The sequence below is a fragment of the Eleutherodactylus coqui genome, chromosome 1 (assembly GCF_035609145.1).
Source record: "Eleutherodactylus coqui strain aEleCoq1 chromosome 1, aEleCoq1.hap1, whole genome shotgun sequence".
Taxonomy (NCBI): Eukaryota; Metazoa; Chordata; class Amphibia; order Anura; family Eleutherodactylidae; genus Eleutherodactylus; species Eleutherodactylus coqui.
In genome coordinates, this window is record NC_089837.1 from 322,778,693 (window position 1) to 322,797,409 (window position 18,717).

General features: G+C 44.5%; 1 long non-coding RNA gene and 5 other non-coding genes across 6 annotated transcripts; all 6 read right to left on the minus strand.

Annotated features, from left to right (window-relative positions):
* Positions 1-8,909: 8,909 nt before the first annotated feature.
* On the minus strand, positions 8,910-13,523 carry LOC136575117 (uncharacterized). Its single transcript, XR_010786296.1, has 6 exons — positions 13,408-13,523; positions 12,964-13,183; positions 11,851-11,894; positions 10,880-10,905; positions 10,356-10,401; positions 8,910-9,155 (listed from the first exon to the last, which is right to left on the minus strand). It is a non-coding gene; the product is annotated as an uncharacterized lncRNA (long non-coding RNA).
* On the minus strand, positions 10,235-10,305 carry LOC136594361 (small nucleolar RNA SNORD49). Its single transcript, XR_010788575.1, has one exon. It is a non-coding gene; the product is annotated as a small nucleolar RNA SNORD49 (small nucleolar RNA).
* On the minus strand, positions 10,475-10,545 carry LOC136594723 (small nucleolar RNA SNORD65). The gene has a single exon (XR_010788606.1). It is a non-coding gene; the product is annotated as a small nucleolar RNA SNORD65 (small nucleolar RNA).
* On the minus strand, positions 11,714-11,784 carry LOC136594734 (small nucleolar RNA SNORD99). Its single transcript, XR_010788607.1, has one exon. It is a non-coding gene; the product is annotated as a small nucleolar RNA SNORD99 (small nucleolar RNA).
* Positions 12,217-12,351, minus strand: LOC136594460 (small nucleolar RNA SNORA44). The gene has a single exon (XR_010788583.1). It is a non-coding gene; the product is annotated as a small nucleolar RNA SNORA44 (small nucleolar RNA).
* LOC136594283 (small nucleolar RNA SNORA16B/SNORA16A family) lies at positions 13,243-13,381 on the minus strand. Its single transcript, XR_010788569.1, has one exon. It is a non-coding gene; the product is annotated as a small nucleolar RNA SNORA16B/SNORA16A family (small nucleolar RNA).
* Positions 13,524-18,717: the final 5,194 nt, after the last annotated feature.

Here is an 18,717-nt window from a genome sequence, read left to right on the forward strand (position 1 = left end):
TGGAAGATACAGTAAGGGCGCCTTCACATGGGCGGATGTGCAATTGCACGGTGCTCAGCACAATGTATTTGCACTATGAACGGGGGTTTTCTGAACACGTATCAGGGTATTTTACTGTACTTTTTGTGCACAGGACACAACCGCACTCCAATTTAAATGACGATTTAGGCTAATGAGTTCTAGATGAGTTTTTTCCCTCTGGAATTGGACAGCTTATAGTACATCTCCTTGCACATTGCGCCCCACAGGGGTCCTCAAATGGACACATAAGGAAAGCATGCTGCATTGTTTTCTACGCACGCACGCACGCAAAAAAAAAAAAAAGGTATTGTGGGTGAACCTATTAAAATCAATTGCTTCTATTCACTGCGTATATATGTAAGCACTCCTGCTTGGAAAAAAACACAGCATGCTCTACTTTTGTATGCACTTGTGCAACAAAGGTCTCCATAGAAGTCTATGGGGGGCGTGCAAAGCATATGGAGATGCGCAATTCCACAGGAAAAGAAAACATCTGAAATTCATTAGGCTAAATAGTCATTTAAATAAAGGTGTGGTTGTGTCCCATATGCAAAAAATGTCCATATGCTCATGTAAAGCCACCCTTAGGGCCTATGTACATGAGCGTATATCAGCCGGAGTTTTCACAGGTGGCCGATATACGCGTCCATCTAAGCAGTTCCCTCCCCCTCACCAGCTCTCTGCCTCTCTCCACCACTCCAGTATTTGCAATGGGAGGGGGCAGGTTGGGGGCGGAGCTAAGCTGTGCTCTGTCCCGCCCACTCCCATTGCTGGCTATGGACAAGGGGCGGGAGCTAGCTCCATCCCTGTCCTGCCCAATCCCCTTGGAGGGGAGGGGAGGGGGGAACTGCTCAGATGGAAGTGTATATCGGACGGCCGATATACGCTTGTGTAAATAAGCCATTAAGCCCGTTTTAGACTAGCGTATTTCAGCTACATATTTGGTCTGTGTTTTGGGGACCTTAATACGGAGCTAAAACAAATCTGTATCTGTTCACATAGTCATATTTTTCACAGCCGTTTTTTAAAAACGCAGCATGACCTATTTTTTGCCTCTGTATTACTATTATTTTCTTTTGGCCACATACGGATCAGCATTTACCCAGTAGAAAACAAAACCAATACAGTGGCAAATACGGATGACATACAAGAGTTGTAATGTCATCTGTAACACGTGTGTATTATGGATCCGTGTTACAATACACTCATCTGTAGTGGGCCTTAGGGTGCATTCAGATGACCGTATATCGGCCGGGTATTCACGCCGGCCGATATACGGCATCTCTCTCTGCCGGGGGAGGAGGCTGGAAGAGCCGGAAGCAGTGCTCTGAGCTCCCGCCCCCTCTCTGCCTCCTCTCCACCCCCTCTCCACAATTTACAATGAGAGGAGGTGGGGTGGGGCTAAGTTGTGAGAATTAGCTCCACCCCCATCCCGCCTCTCCTCATTGAAAATAGTGCAGGGGGTGGAGAGGAGGCATAGAGGGGGCGGGAGCTCAGAGCACTGCTCCTGGCTCTTCCAGCCTCCTCCCCTGCAGAGAGATACGCCATATGTCGGCCGTTGTGAATACCGGCTGATATACGGTCGTCTGAATCCACCCTTAGGCCGCTTTCATGCTGCCGAGACAATTGTGCGAGATTTGAGCGTTGTGAGACACACAAATCTCACACAAATATGAACCCCATCCTTTTCTATGGATTAATACACATGAGCTATATATATATTTTATTTTATTTTTAAATTTTTTTTTTTATTTTATCTTATTTTTTTTTTCTTTCTTCTGCAATGCATCGTAGTAGAAGAAAAAATCGTGGCATGTCCTATCTTTGGGTGTTCCCTCGGAACGCAGCGCCCACTGTTTTTCAATGGGCCGGATAACACATCACACAGCTTGCAATGTGAGGTTTCCCATTGAAAACACGCACGTTGGGAAGCACAATATTGGGCTAATTTTCACAGCCTGATATCGCTCTCGCTCGTGTGGAACTAGCTTAAAGGGGTTGTCTCGCGAAATCAAGTGGGGTTATACACTTCTGTATGGCCATATTAATGCACTTTGTAATATACATCGTGCATTAAATATGAGCCATACAGAAGTTATTCACTTACCTGCTCCGTTGCTAGCATCCTCGTCTCCATGGTTCCGTCTAAATTCGCTGGCAGCTTGCTTTTTTAGACGCGCTTGCGCAGTCCGGTCTTCTGCTCTCAGCACGAGCCGCTTCAGCCTGCTAGCCGCTACAGCTGGTCTGCGCATACGCAGACGAGCTGTCACTGCTCGGGAGCGCGCTGGAGCGGCTATTCTGTACCATTCTCTCTTAGAGGAAGGTGCAGAAACTTGAGCCACCCCGAGAAGCCGCCCAGCTGTCCCGAGAAGCCGCCCAGCTGTCCCGCCGTCCTGCCGTCCTGCCGCCCAGGTAAGTGATGGGCCGGGGGGGCTGCCGCTGGGCCGGGGGGGCCTTCGTCTGTTTCAGGGGTCTAGCGCCGGTTACCTGCTGCCTGGCAGTGGGTGACTGTATGCCGTGGTCGGCCGCGTTCAATCCAGGGGTCCGGTCGGCGGCTGCGGGGCGTCTGGTTGTCAGGGAGACACAGCTGGTAGCGTCTCGGGAGCGCGCACGTCGGGCTACAGCAAGCGACGGGAAAAAAGCCGGCGGCCATCTTGGGAAAATTTTTATAAGTTGCTGAAACGCTGGAACTGTAAGTACAAACCAGCTAGAAAAGTCATTTACAGGGGGGCTTAGTAATGTATGCTTAATTAGGGGGACTGGGCAAAAAAAAAATTCACTGCTTCCTCGAGACAACCCCTTTAAGGAGATTTTACAGACTTAAAATTCTTTTTCTTGGTAACCTTTTTGGAAAATAGGTCATCAATAGAAGAGTGGCAAGAGTCTGCCACCTGGACACCCAGCGATCTGCAGTGACCCTGGCGAACGGCTGGTTGACGAAGCCCGAGCTCTTCAGGATTGCTGATGAATAAGAAAACTAAAAATAAGAAAAAAACACAAACCCCTTTAAATCCTGCAATTTCTGTGACCTAATTAAGTGCTAGAGAGCTCAAAGAAGGTCTTTGTTGTTTTGTTAGTTTGGCATGCTGCTACCATGAATGTCTTCAGTAAATGGAAAGGAATGCCATAAGTAGGTGGCCTTCAGAGAGAGCCTAATAAACATTTCATCTCCATCAATTATCTATAAGGGCTCATTCACATGAATATAATTTAATTGCATTTATACACGATGTCGCTGAGTAACAGAGCGGGAGATTTAAAAAAAAAAATGAAACACAGAAGAGTGTACATGACAGGATGTGTAAGATATGCTGTCACTCGCAGTACACAATCGCTGTCATATGCGGAGATATGCCGGCTCACACAGCGGTAAAATGTTGTTTTATACGCGCAATGTTTTACCGCACGCTTCTGTGAATGAGCCCTAGGGCTCAGAAACGTTTTGTAGCAAATTTCATGCACGAAGCAATTTTATTACTCAACTATTTCTAGGGTACATCCGCACAGGACATATTTTCCACATATTTTCCCCTCTCATTTGAAGGGGCGAAATCCATGACACAAATTGCCATGCTGTGGATTTTTCCCACAGCGTATGGATGGGATTCCTTGAAATCTCATCCATTTGGCCTATACTGTAATATGCTGTATTTCCCTTATGTCTCTGACAGTATCCATAAGGAACCTCCTGCCACCCAGACAGGAACCAAAAGCCCACCTGACCCTCTGTTTCTGTCTTTTGTCCATGGCTGGGAAATTTTTACTGGACTACTCCGGATTACTAATGGGGGCTGCAGGGCCTTTTCCTTCCAAAACTCTATAGGTATGAAGGTTCCAGCAGGAGGTATCTACGGGCTCATGTACCCTGGTACAAAAGTTCAGCTTCCCCCAGCTCTATATTACCGCCAAATCGTCACTAAATAATACCACTGTACCATAACTATATCATGACTTGATAACACCACCACACCGTGACCATATAACACTATCATACCATGACTTAATACCGCAATACTATGAGTGAATAGTATAGTATTAAAGGAGTTGTCTGAGATATATAATTTTTTTTTTCAATTAGTACTCCATAGGCCTGAAAAGAAAATATTCTATTCTCACCTCTCCCAAGTCACTAAAGTTCCAGAACCACAACCTCAGGTCTCCCCTATGTGCTTACAGGCTGCAGCAGCCTGTGTTTGGAAAATTGCAGGCTGTTGCAGCCAATCACAGACTTCAATGCTTGGACATTGAGGTCTGTGATTGGCTGTAACAGCCTGAGACAATCCAGTAAATAGTCTGAATGCAGCCTGTAAACACTGTATCACAGGATACAATGGAGCTGAGATCCTAGAGCTGCAAGGGCCCAGGAGAGGCGAGTGACATGTTACTTCTGAATGCAGATCAGCACAGAATTACGTTGGAAATTTCGCAAGTGATTTTTGCCCATTGACAGGTATAAATACGCATGTGGATCCGTGACAAAATTTTTGGCAAAAATATGTGGCTTATCCGTATATTTAATATACAGGCAGGGTCCAGGTGGAAAATTTCAGAAAGCTTCTGTCATTTGAACATAGCCTAAGGCTGGGTTCACACAGGGCGGATTTGCCACAGCATTTACAGTAGCAGCAAAGTAGATGGGATTTTTGAAAAGTCCCAACCCACCAAAAACACCCCTTGAGCATGGGAATGCCATTTTCTTTGGGTTTGCAGAGCCTAAAGAGAGTTCTTGCTGATTTTGTTGGTGCTAGACCATGAGTTCGCCAGTGTCGTCCATGCTATTGAACTGGCTGTTTTCTTGTTGCCTAGGACAGCGTCCAAGGATGTTGAAGTTGTAATTTAATAAAAGGGTCCTTATAATTTGAAGAATGAATGTGACAGATGGATTGGAACTGTCTGTAGCACATGTAATACCATAGGAAGAATATAACGTTTCTGGATGTTCTTCTGGCCCATCCATGATGTATATTGTGCAATTGTTGGTGCATCTGTTTAATTAGAGGAAAATCTTTAGCATAAAAAAAGCAATGGGTCTTTTACGTTCACAGATATTTGGTGGGCCAGGAAAATGGTAACATCCTCTTTAATGGAGCAACTTCTGTCAAGAGAGTTGAGTATTAAGGGTTTTCGACATAGTATTTTATAAGATTGTGTGAATGTAGCCTATTTATTCTTAGTCTAGCGTAAGGTTTCTGGTAAAGAGCCAGAAAGTAGCCAAAATAAAATTTGGAGGAAAGAGAAGTGTCTCTAGAACTCTAGAGTATATTGGCACTTTCTATAGCATTGCAAGCTTTCTCGGTCTCTGTGCTGAGCAAAATTTAAGGTATTAAGAATTTTTTTGTATAATAAATAGAATAGCTAAGGCCTCTTTCACATAGGCAATAGCGATATCGCACGAGAGAATCACAGCGATATCACAGTTGTGTTCTGCGCAATATTGTTGCGTTTTTTCACGGCGATATCACGACTTTGTGGCGCTCTTTGCCAGGATTTTTGGGGGCTTGAAATATAAGTCCAATCTGCATTAAAAAAAAAAAAAAAAACAGCAAAATAATACATTACCTATCAGGCGCTATCCACTCTGCCGCACTTGTTTGTAGTCTTCAGGCAGCGCATTGAATTCAATGCGATGACTGATTGGTTCATTGAGCACTGCAGTGATTGGCTGTACCATTGTGCTTGAGATCCAATCAGACCCAGCGCTTCCTGGAGGCGAGTTTTTTGAAACCCGACTTTTTTGAAACTACAAACAAGTGCCAGAGTGTCAGAATGAACAGATGGGTATTTTTTTTTTCTTTTTAATGCAGCTAGGGTTTTTATTTTAGGGCTCAAACAGTAGAACTTCATACTGTGAAAGTTACATTGCGACACAATGCAACGCAATGGAAGCTCCATAGGGAAACATGGGCTACAAAACATTGCAAATCGTGGCTGTCTAGAGTATACCGTGATTTATATTTTTTTTTCTTGCAATGTAGCGGCCTAAAAAACATCGCTAATGTGAAGAAACCTATTGGAAAGCATGGGCTTCACATACATGCAATTTTTAGCCCTGCCGCATTGCGAGTTTTTGCTGCCCGTGTCAAAGCGGCCTAACTCTACTAGTATATTTTCCCTCAATACCCAGGATGAAACTCATCTGTTCTGGTCCTATAACGGAACTCCATAATCCACTCATACTATGTGCAAAAACCTATGCACACCACTTCAGATCCATATAGGAGATATAGGCCTATAACTTCCACACAATTCAAGGTGCTTTCCTTTTGGTATGGCCATGAGTACTTCTAATGAATGATGGGGGAGGAGTCACCTGCTAGAAAAAGTTGCAGACCTCAAAAAATGTGGTTACAAATTTTTTTTGTAGTAGCTAATAAGGAAAAAAAATACTTATGTCCACCCAGTTCAGCCTATTACCCCAACAATGATGATCCAGGTCTTTTTGCCTTCCTCTGGGTCAACATTGGGAGTCTAATAGGCTGAACTAGCTTACCTAAAAGGGACATAGCTTGAATATAGTTTTTTGGCAAGTAACTTTAGAGCTCCTATCACTGAGTATTGTTTAAATTGCTATTTTTTTAGAGCTTTTGCCGCTGGACAGATTTTCTTCCAGTAAAATGGAGCACATGCCAGGACTCATAGTCAAGGGGGTTCCAACATGTGCTGCTGTTCACATATCCAGTGTGCAGTTTTATTTTTGTTCTATTACAGGATATTATAGGTGGGTGGTGCTGCACACTGTATGCCTTGTATAACTACATGTATTTAAATTTGACAACTAAAAATGGAAATTCGCTCCTAAACGTTTTACTTCAGAAGCCATTGGCTTATGTAATTTTTAGTCTGAGCCTTGGTATAGAGGTCAGACTTGGCCTCTGAAACACTACTACACTCCAGCACTTAGTTATGGTCAGTGTATTAGTATAATGTGTCCATGGCTTTCTCTGCCCACAGCAGCTACCAGTGCCAACTACTGTAGCAGCATCCATATTTCAAGAGCTATGAGACAATGAGAACTAGCCAATGTGACCTACATATGTAAGGTGCAGCATCAGTCACTATTGACCAATTCTACAGGAGTGCCTATGCTTATATGCAGGGAGGAGTAATTTGTGGAATAAGTCAGTTTGTGTTGGTATTGGGTCAATTTCACAAAAATCGTGACTCAGGATGGTTGATTCCAACTCCCATTAAAGTCAAAGGGAGTATAAATCAAGTTCACTAGTTTGCCTTCGAGAAGGTTCCCAAAGCAGCCAACCCCACTATATTGCATGGGAATACAGCCACACTTCTGGCAAACACTACACTAAAATTAGTCAATATAGGGAACAGGAGTGTAGGGGGTCACTGAAAACAAAAAGGCAGCCCACATAAGGTCTCCTAAACCAAAAGTGACACCAAGGAAGACAGGTGTGCTGCTTGTTTTTAAAGCAAATGTCATAAACTTTAGAAGCAAACATGCACTTATAAGAAACAGCTGTAGAGCTACTAAACAGTTTGCTAGGCAAGACAGCAAAGGTGTGCTGTTTGTTTAAAAGCAATCATAAATTTTACAAGGGCAAATTCTGCTAGGTGAACTCAAGCATGAGCCTCCTACTCCAAGATAAAGTCAGTTACCCCACCAGGAAACAGCAGGTGTAGCAGACAATACTTACTTTAAAAAGTTTGCATACAAAGTCTACAGATAACAGAGCAGCCAAGAGCAGGTATTCTCCAAGGAAAAGCTGTAGCGCTAAAGTGGCTTTAGAAAACCTTGATTTTGGAGGAGAGGGGGACAGAGAATTGAGGTACCATGAAACTTGAACCTTTTGGCTTCATGCCCCAACTGAAGGACATTGACAGTGTGCCATTAAAAAAGGAATCTCTTTAGAGTCACTTGTTAGATGGCAGCATTCCTGCAAATCAATGTTTGACCCTTTATACAGGTCTCAAATATTGGGAGTTAAGACCTGTATAAAGGGTGGGATATTGACTTGCAGAAATGCTGCCATCCAATAGGTGTCCCAGCGTCAGAGGTATTGTACCATCTTTATTTGCATATTACCTAGAGAAGTGTGGATGGCCTTATAAGTCTCCTTATTCACCTAGATGCCCTCAAGAAAAGACCATACCCCTCACAACCCATTAAGGGTACATAACATCTGATCATGCTTGTTGGATCACACATCTGTGGGACAAGAGCTTGTTGGGACACCATGCTTGTTGGATCACAGTTTTCACTGGGACACCAGCTGAAAGTGCTGAGAACATTGCAGCTGTTTGCATATTTAAGACAGCTGCATTGTTCTGAGCCAGTGCCTATGGGCACAGCTGCATTGTTCCGAGCCAGTACCTATGGGCACAGATCACACGTGCAGGACACCTATGCAGATTTGCTAATTCCAATTGTCCAGAAAACATGAGGCCTTACTCTGCTCTGTGGACTCTCCAAGGCAGCAGGTGGGAGATTATGTAATCGTTCATACACTGATTTTACATTGCTTCATTTTAATTGCTTACTGCAGATGTTACAGATGACCACTTTATCACATCTGGTTTAAGGGGGAAAGGATTTGGCATGGGAAGGAGAGGGAGAATGCTCATGGCTGGCTGGTGTGTCCTGGGAAGAGGAGGTGATTGTACTTGAGGCATGTCATCCACTCTACAACCTGTTCAGAGAGGTACAGATGTATTGGTAGAACCACTTTTAAATGAATGTCTGTGGGCTTACTTTCTGCAGAACATGTAGCTGTCATTTTTAGCAATAGCTGCTCAAAGTGCTAGCTTGCCCATTCCCTACTCCTTTCAGTTCACTTTACTGTAATTTTATGCAACTCTGTCAACTTGGAAGCAAACAGAAGCCAGATTGGAAATACATCAATGCAGGTTTAAAAACCACAAAAACAAACAGATAAGTTGCAATAGTTTACTTTATTCATAGTTGCTTGTTAAAGACTCAAGACTAACAAACATGGCAGGATCTGACCATGAATGCATCAGATTGGTTGAATGTATCAGATTGGTTGAATGTATCTTGTATGTCTTGACTGTAAAGAGCTTGTTATCCAGCTTTCTTTAGAGTAATGCACTCATGAAACTCCATCACCAGACTTTACTGCAGTTTTATATCATTCGATGCACGAGCCTCCCATCCAAACCTGGAGTGGAAAAAAAAAAAGTTACAGCCACTTACAATATATCAAGGCCAAAACTGATGCTGTCTTAGTCCAGGATCTGCATCTCTCATCCAATCTATACAACTGCAAGGGCATGACTAACCAGCTGGTTTCCCAAATAAGCCTGTTCCTCACCTCAGCAGCTTTTGAGTACCCCCCCTCAAAATAAGTTGTGAACTGTAGCAAATGCCAGTGGATCAAACTACCCAACATTAAATCTTATCAGTTAAGAGGCAAACTGCAGCCTTGTTGCCACTTTCACCAGGAGAGTTAGGCTGCCTGTCCATGACTGGATTATTGCTAGCAATATTCATATTCCCCTGTGGGGAGGGGGAGCACTGACAGGCTCACTGCAGATAATCGCAGCATGCTGTGATTTCAATCCCACAAGCAGGAGAATTGCTATGATTAACAGTTATGTTAAATCAGTAGGGAGGGGCAGGGTAGAGCGAGGAGAGTAATCCCTTGCAGCCACCCTGTTGTGAGCCAGTGAAGCTAGCTCCCGTGCAGCAGCACAGGAAGGAGTACATGTGGAGATGAGTGTTGGGCATAGTTTGCCTGACATTTGTCCTGTAGGTGGGGCTATAAGCTATGTCGAAGTTTAAACCATTATTGGTGCATGTAGAGCTAGTTTGGAACAGCTTGTGCACTCAGAAACGATTAACAGCTCGGTGTAAAAAGGCCTAAAGCTGCTGCTAGCTTCTCACTTGAGCAAAGAATGCCAAATTTGAGCACAGCTGATCCTCCTGCTATCAGTGAATCAGCACACCCCATATACAATGAGCAATGTTACATGCAGATTGTATACTGGCAACTTGGCATGTAAATTGTATACTATGGAAGAGCCACAGAAGTGGAATGACCTTGCTTGTTTTGGGAACTACTTAAGAATGAACTTTTTCATCCCAAGATGCTGTAGATTTGCCAGCCTCAAGAGACTAAGCAACTGATAGTTGCATTAAGTTAACCCAACTGTACACATGGCATACACCTTACACAGCTAATAAGCTCTGAGGGCTACTGAACAGAAAAGTACATGCTGGCAATGAACAAAGACTGCAAGTCAGAATGGAAAATCATCGTCAGTTATCGCATCTGACGGCACTTCCTATTCCAGGGTCTCATCATATTACAGTCTATGCAGCAATCAGCAGGAATACAGATGCAGACTGTAATACATACCCAGTCAGTGCAGGACTCCCAGCCTTCAGTGTAAGCACCTCCTGCCCTGGAAGAGACATCATGGTCTACATTAGCTCTACAGATATATTTTTGTAATCCGTCATAAACAAACAGGATGTTGTCAGAAAACAGTCGTCAACAAAAAGTTTCTGCCGGTAATTCCAGCTGTTTTGTTGTGTTTTCATCATGTATCCCACTGCTATAGACACTCCAAGCTTTAATGGCATGCATCATGGCCTTTAAGTGAAGGTATAGGAAGTCTGGAGCCTCTTCCTGTAGTGTCCTACCTTTGCATCAGTATCTCATACATGTTATGCTAAAGTTACTTACAAACTGCCAAGAGGCCATAAACTATTCTAGCCCACTCACATTTTGCAAACACCAGCCTATGACAATTCTGCAGGGATACCTGCAAGAACCTCCATGGGACTCCAGGAAATACTGATTTAAATGCAGCTTCCTGATATATTGTATTTACTAGAACAAAATATTAGTAATAGAAATCAGTATCTTTTGGAACTTACCATCTTTGAAGAAAGCCGATGTTCACCTGAAAAATTCAGTTTTGTTTGTTAGTAAAGAAACTTTTCAAAAATCTACACAAAGCCATCTTTATATAAAGCAGTGTATGCCACATTACAGCAGAGTACAGGCTCGTTCACATGGATGTGTACAAGGCTGTCAGTCTCCTGCAGTTTTACACATTACAGCCAATATGCCTCACATGCAGAGACCGCGTATGGCAGTGCATAGGCCCACGAAATGGTGGTTACGCATGCAGTGCGATTAGTTTTTACATCCCATGCTCTGCTCGGAGTGGGGATGGTTATAATATGCAGAGCAAGAGTACAGCGATTTATTTCTCCTGCATATCGATATGCAGAATCACAGGTGTACATGATCAGTGAAAGTCCATTGACTGCACAGGACATACGTGTGCATAATAAGTGGTGACCATACCCCGGTGTTAATGAGCCCTTAGTCACACGCCACATTCAGGCATCATTTAGCAGTGAAGCATGTGAACTGCAAAAGTGTTGGCCGACCTACAAATGAAGCTGTTTTCCCCCCCCAATCACTGACTAACCCCACTGAGTATTTAGTGTTAACATGCACCACCTTTATCAGTTCCTGCTGCAAGAATAGCGAATACATCTTTAGTAACTTTACACCATTTGTTGTCTTACTTCGCAGCAATACTTGGTCACATTTAAAGGGACTTCCCCATGTAAATGTGTTCACCCATCCACAGGATAAGTGCAAGTATCTTGAAGACCCATCCCATGAAGGAGGTTGCCAATGAAAACATCAAGCCACACCCCATTCAGCTTGCAGCATCTCCTTTTGATGGTGGACCTTGCTGGCCTCAGCCCCATATCCGCAGGAGTCATCCAACAGTCTCCAAACATTAGAGTCATCACAGACCAGCCCAAGGCCACCATTTCATCAAAAGACAAAACTAACATGTGAATTTAATATCTTAAGAAGCCCTTACCAGTCAGGTGTCAGCCACTGATAGTAACTCATCTGGAGGCATTGCTGAAAAGATAGAATATAAGGTCAATCATGTGCTAATGGTCACAACTAGCTAACAGCACACTTTAGGCATTGCTTATAATGCCTTTTGGGACCAACATGATTTAACCCCTTAATGGCACAGGATGTACAGTTCTGACAGTGGTATTTACATCCCCACCTAACTTGTGAGGTCTTGAACAATACAACTTTCCCTACAAAAAAAACCCTTCAAACAGCTACAATAAAGGATTCAGATTTTTTTAAATTAGGGAGGAAAAACCTGGAAAAACAGGCTGTGTCCTTAAGGGGTTAAGCATAGCCCAGTTATGGCAGGACAGTAGAGCTCTGTAGGAGGGATGAGTGACAGCTTGCGGCACCAGATGGAAGACCCAACCTGTCAAAGCCCCTCAGTTTTTCTTGCATGTTGTTGGAGAAGCCGCTGCTACGATGCCAGCTGCAGCCCTCGGTTAACATGCGTCAGTCCACATAATACAAGTGTTACACCCAGACAGCCGTGTGTCACACGTGGGCCGAAACCTCAGTGACTGCGAAGGAGCCCATCAAGAATTAAGATCTGTGGAGTTCAGCACATGTAGGGTGGGGCCGCCGGCGTAGTATGCTTCAGCACTGCCTGTCCCACCTGCCGGTATGGTAAAGTGCAATCACGTGGGGGTGAATTGTGGTGCGGCGAGACCAGCAAAAGCCAATTCATGCCGCTTTTGGCTCCTAGCTACAAAGGTGAGCCCTGTTCCACAGAGTGCCTCAGTGCCAAGGTTCGGCTGTGGCAGTGCATTAGCACCAGGGCTTGCTGTATGTTTTCTGCTTGCACTGTTAGTGGGCTTCCAGGACCTATTTGCAATGCTGCTGTGCAGCCAACCACCACCAGGGGGCACCGAGAGGACTTTAGGGATTTTACTGCCCTATTTTTGGCTACTAAATGATTTTTACAGTTTTTTCCATGACTGACCATCCATGGGGGGAGGGGGGGCGCTGCCATAGGCTAAAGTAAGCTGTGACTCGGTCTTAAACACAAAGATTGCTTGTATTAACCCTGAAGCTACTGGCTCCCCCCACAAGCAGGCAGACTCACCTATAGCAGCTCTGCAGGGGCATCAGCCCCTCCACTACACGCCGTTCCAGCCGCCAGCTAACACCAGCCTGCTCCCGGTAACCTCACGTGGCTGGCTACAGGACCATCAACCTCCACGTCTCAGGTGGAGGCCATGGCTGCCATGTGCGTCCCGTCGCCCTCCGAGCTTGTGCTGTCCACAGCTGCCGCTAGTTGGCGCGCTATACAGAGCCTGCAGTACCTGCAATGACAAACACCTCGTTAGTCCCCCTAGCGGCCGCAGCTGAGCGGTTTAACTGCAGCTGTATTTCCCCATAATGTTGCCGTCCCCGGCACAGAGAAGCCAGAGCAGCGACCGTCGGAAGAAAACCTTCATATCGGCCTCTGTTTGACCGCGTCAGACACTGGAGCTTCTAACCCGGCTTCGATCAGGGCCTATGCGCGGCGTGATACGGGGACACATACCTGGTCAGCCACAGGGAGGCTCTGGGATGCGTCCGGGCTGGGAGAGAGTCCAGCGGGCGGCGAATTGTGCTGCACACCGTCCACTGGAGACAGCCGCCATCATGCCCGAGCACGGCAGAAAGAGAACGACTGCAGCGCGCTGCACGCTTTTAAGCCGACACACCGCGCTCGCTGATTGGTCGGGCCTGAAGTGGGCGGAGCAACTCAGTCCGTACAAGACTGGAGGCCGGGACTCCCGGATGATTCCTAGGTGGCCGCTGCTGTATCACGTTTTCCTATGGGAGCGCATGAGAGCACGTGTGGACAGACTCCTATGTACAAAGGAGGCCAACGCTAGATTTTGTGCGATGATGGCACAAAACCAGTTGACTCCCCTCTACTATGGCAGGCGGCTTATCACATGTATGCACTACCATCTCACTGCACTAGGCCGGCTGCACATAAGCGGATTTGGCTTGCGGAGTCCAGAGGGGGCGACTTCCTCTGGATTCCACAGAAAATACCGCCTATGGCATGAAATGCAAAGGGATTCTTCCTGCACACGAGCAAAAAAATAGAACATGCTGCGGTTTTTCCTCCGTGAGTGGAAAATCACAATTGATTTCCACTCGTGTAAAAGAAAAAGTGTTTTTCCATAGCATGCTATGGGCGGTATTTGCTGCGGAATCCAGAGGCGGATGCCTGCAGCGGATTCCGCAATGCACATCCGCCCGTGTGCAGCCGGCCTTCTTTTCTGTACTGTGGATGGTCTGCACGGCGAGCCGTTGGACATACGCAGTACAGATTCTATTCAAGCCTCTGCTTTTCCCGCATCAATTGCGGAAGGGCCGCGGGCGGACAACTTCCATTGACTTTAATGGAAACCGTCTCTGCAGAACAAAAATAGAGCATGCTGCGTTTTTTCCCTCTGCCAGCGGAAAATCGCAATTGATTTGTGGTCATGTAGATGAAAAAGCGTTTTTCCATAGCATGCTATGGGTGGTATTTGCTGCGGAATCCAGAGGCGGACGCCCACTCCGTATGCAAATCCGCCCGTGTGTAGCCGGCCTAAGGGCGTATGCTCACGGGCTTTATTCCCGTCCGATTTTTGGACTGAAAGATTGGAGGCAAATAGCGATTCATTTGATCGCTCGTACGCACACGGGCTTCCTTTACTCAAATAGTCGCAGCGAGTCCTGTTCTTGTCCAGCTTCAGAGGAGGGTAGCACTCTGCCAATGTGCGGCGTTCAGCACTCGGCGGGGTAGCCATGTACTGTCCGACCCAAGTTGTGCCTGAGACTCTGCAGCACAACCTTTTTTAACACCCATGTGCATGTAGCCTTAGGGCGCCTGCACACGGGTGGAAATTCCATGGCGGGATTTCCGCCGCTGGAAGCCTGCATAGGATTGCGTTAACAAACGCAATCCTATGCAGGCGGTCACAGTTTGGCCGTGCGAAATCTCGCGCGGCAAACAAACTGCGGCATGTCCAATTTCTGTGCTGGGCTGAAACGTCACTCACCCGCCGTGCGGCTCCGGTCTGCGCATGCGCCGGCAGCTGGCACATGAAAGAGCCGTAGCTACGGGGCGCGGGTGAGTACGTGCTGCTCTCTGCAGGCGCTCGGGTCGGGTCCGGCTGCGAGAATCCATGCCGCCGGATCCGCCCCGCCCGTCTGCAGGCAGCCTTATTTACCTGGGATGACTGTCGGCTAAACAACCTGCATGAACGAGTGACGTCACTGCTACTTGTGCGCGCTCGTGCAGAGCGTGTAGACTGGCAGATCACTGCTGAGAATTGCTCACGTCTCGCTCACTTCCCCTTCAGTTCTTCCCGTTCTATGTGAAGCGCTGAGCGGGGAGCGTTTACACTCAGCGAGAAGAGAGCAAACAGCGAAAGTTGCTGAAAGTGAGCAACCAACGAAAAGTAGACGAATAGTAAACGATGGCCGTGCATTTAGATGTAATGATTATCGCACATTTTCGTTCAAACAAGTTTTGCTCGAAAATCATCCCGTGTAAATGGCCTTTATGGTGCATTCATACGTGTGAGCTTTCCCATACGAGTTTGAATGGGTTAATTTACACAAGTGATTTTCCTCTAGGATCAATAGTCCAAGTTACAAAAATGACTGCATGTTCTATTTTTGTGCCATTCTTCCTCAAGAATCCCCGCATTATTTTCGATAGGAGCGTTAAAAAAAAGTCAAAGTCACATACCATGCAATTGTCACGCGAGTGTGGTGCATTATTTTTTTTTTACGCAGGTTACTATGGAGACCGCATGAAAAGAGAACCAGGATATGGAGAAAAAAAACGCGTGATAAAAATATACGAAAATAGTAAAAATAGTATGGAAAACGGTTGTGTTTAGATGTGTCTCAAAAGACCTTACATCTGTAAGCCAGGGTTGTCATCCTCATCTCCAATTTTTTTCTGGGCAGCTGGCCCATAATTTTCATAGACATACGCCCCACCTATTTTTTAGAAACCAATCTTCATATTGCGCCCTCAATAAAATGCCCTTGAATCACAAAGATTTAAAATTAACCCCTTAAAGGGCTTTTCACACGACTTAAATGTGCAGAATGTAGTGCGATTTTCCATTATGTTCCTCAGTTTTACCTTTATGTTAAATTCTGCTGTGGAAACGTGCAAAAAAGGTTACTTATACGCTGCTTTTCCGCAATATTAAAATCTGCTCCACAAGCACAATAAGGCCGCCTGCACACGGGCGGATTTGCATTGCGGAATTCGGAGCGGGTGTCCGCCTCCGGTTTCTGCAGCAAATACTGCCCATAATATCCTATTGAAAAACGGTTTTTCCTGCACACGAGAGGGGGGAATTAATTGTGATTTTCCGCTCACGAAGGAAAAATCACAGCATGTTCTATTTTTGCGTGGATGACTTCCATTGAAGACAATGAAAACCGTCCGTTCCGCAGCCCATCCGCAATGACATAGCGGAAAAGCCAAGGTTTAAAAAAAAAAAAAAAAGCGTACTGTGCATGTCCGACGGTGAGGCGTTCGGCCCATCCGCAGTACAGAGATTTCAGAAAGGCAGCTACGCACAGCTGCCGGCTGGGTACAGGGTCGGATTAACCCATTAGTGACCAAACATGTTTGCACCTTAATGACCAGGCCAAATTTTGGAAATCAGACGTGTCACTTTAATATAGAATAACTCCGTAAAGGTTTTGCATATGCAAGTGATTCTGACATTGTTTTTTCGCCACACGTTGGTAAAAATAGACCGATAGAATTTGTGTATGCTTATTAAAAGTGCCAAATTGGGAACATTTTGAAAAAATTATTTTTTTCACACTTTCAACTGCAGTATCTCAAATATGTGCAAACATACTGTACAAAGTTTTAATAAGATTTTGTTTCAATCAGTTTACTCTTTTCTGGATGGACACTGGAAAAACTTCAGTTTTTTTTAACCATTTAGAAGATGTACAAAGTAACCCCTTAGTGATGAAGCCTGTTTGCGCCTTAGTGACGGAGCCAAATTTTGGAAATCTGACATGCGTCATTCAACATAGCATAACTCCATAAAGGTTTTGCATATCCAAATGATTCTGACATTGTTTTTTCGCCACATGTTGTACTTCATTTTGTTTGTAAAAAGAGACTGATATAATTTGTGTATATTTATTAAAAGTACCAATATTGGAAAAGTTTGAAAAAATTGTCATTTTTTTCACATTTTCAACTGTAATATCTCAAATATGTCCAAACATACTGTACAAATTTTTGATAAGATATATATTTCCATCTGTTTACTTTATTCTGAATGCACATTTGAAAAACGTGTTTTTTTAACCATTTAGATGACGTACAAATTTAACATTACTTTTCAGCATTTTGAGGAACACGTTGTTTTCCTGCACCAAGCCAAGTTTGCAAAGACTCATGAGTGTCAGAATAATAGATACCCCCCAAATGACCCCATTTTAAAAACTACACCCCTTAATGTATCCACTGAGGGGTGTCATGAGTATTTTGACCCCACCATTTTTCAGGAATTAATTCAATTTAGAGGAGAAAAAATAAAATTTCATATTTTTGCAAATATGTCATTTTAAAGACATATGTTTTTCCTATAGTGCCCATGAAAATGAGGATTTACGCCCCAAAATGGATACCCCTGTTTCTCCCATGTTCTGAAATATACCCATTGTGGCCCTAATCTTATGTCTGTATGCACAACGGGACCCAAAATGAAAGGAGTAGTCGGTGTCTTTCAGAACATAAATTTTGCTTGAAGGCGTTTTAGGCCCCATAGCACTTTTGTAGAGCTCTTGAGCGGCCAAAACCAAAGAGAACCCCCACAAGTGACCCCATTTTGAAAACTAGACCCCTTAACGAATTTATATAGGGATTTACTACCCATTTTGACCCCACTGATTTTGAATGAATTCAAGCAAAGCAAAATTAAAAAATTGTGATTTTCGTTTTTTTTGTCAATTCTGTCATTTTAAAAAACAGCTTTTTTTGTACAGCACACACATGAATGAAGCCTTGCACCCCAAAATGGATACCCCTTTTTCTCCCGTGTTCAGAGACATACCCATTGTGGCCCTAATCTTATGTCTGGATGCACAACGGGGCCCAAAATGTAAGGAGTAGTCGGTGGTTTTCAGAACATAAATTTTCCTTGAAGGCGTTTTAGGCCCCATAGCACATTTGTAGAGCTCTTGAGCGGCCAAAACCAAAGAGAACCCCCACAGGTGACCCCATTTTGAAAACTAGACCCCATAACGAATTTATCTAGGCATGTACTGACCATTTTGACCCCACAGTTTCTGAATGAATTGAAGCAAAGCAAAAGGAAAAAAATGTGATTTTCGTTTTTTTGACAATTCTGTCATTTTAAAAACTGCTTTTTTTGTACAGCACACAAATGAATGAAGCCTTGCACCCTAAAATGGATACCCCTGTTTCTCCCGTTTTTAGAGACATACGCATTGTGGCCCTAATCTTTTGTCTGGATGCACAACGGGGCCCAAAATGAAAGGAGTAGTCGGTGGCTTTCAGAACAGAAATTTAGCATGAAGGTGATTTAGGCCCCGTTGCCCACTTGTAGAGTTCTTTAGCGGCCAAAACGACAGAGAACCCCTACAAATGACCTCATTTTGAAAACTAGTGCCCTTAACAAATTCATCTAGGAGTGCACTGTGTATTTTTACCCTACAATTTTTGAATAAATCTAAGCAAAACAGTTGGAAACAAATTACAATTTTCATTTTTTTGGCAGTTGTATCAAATTAAAAACAGTTTTTTTTGTACAGCACACATAGGAATGAAGACTTTCACCCCAAAATGGATACC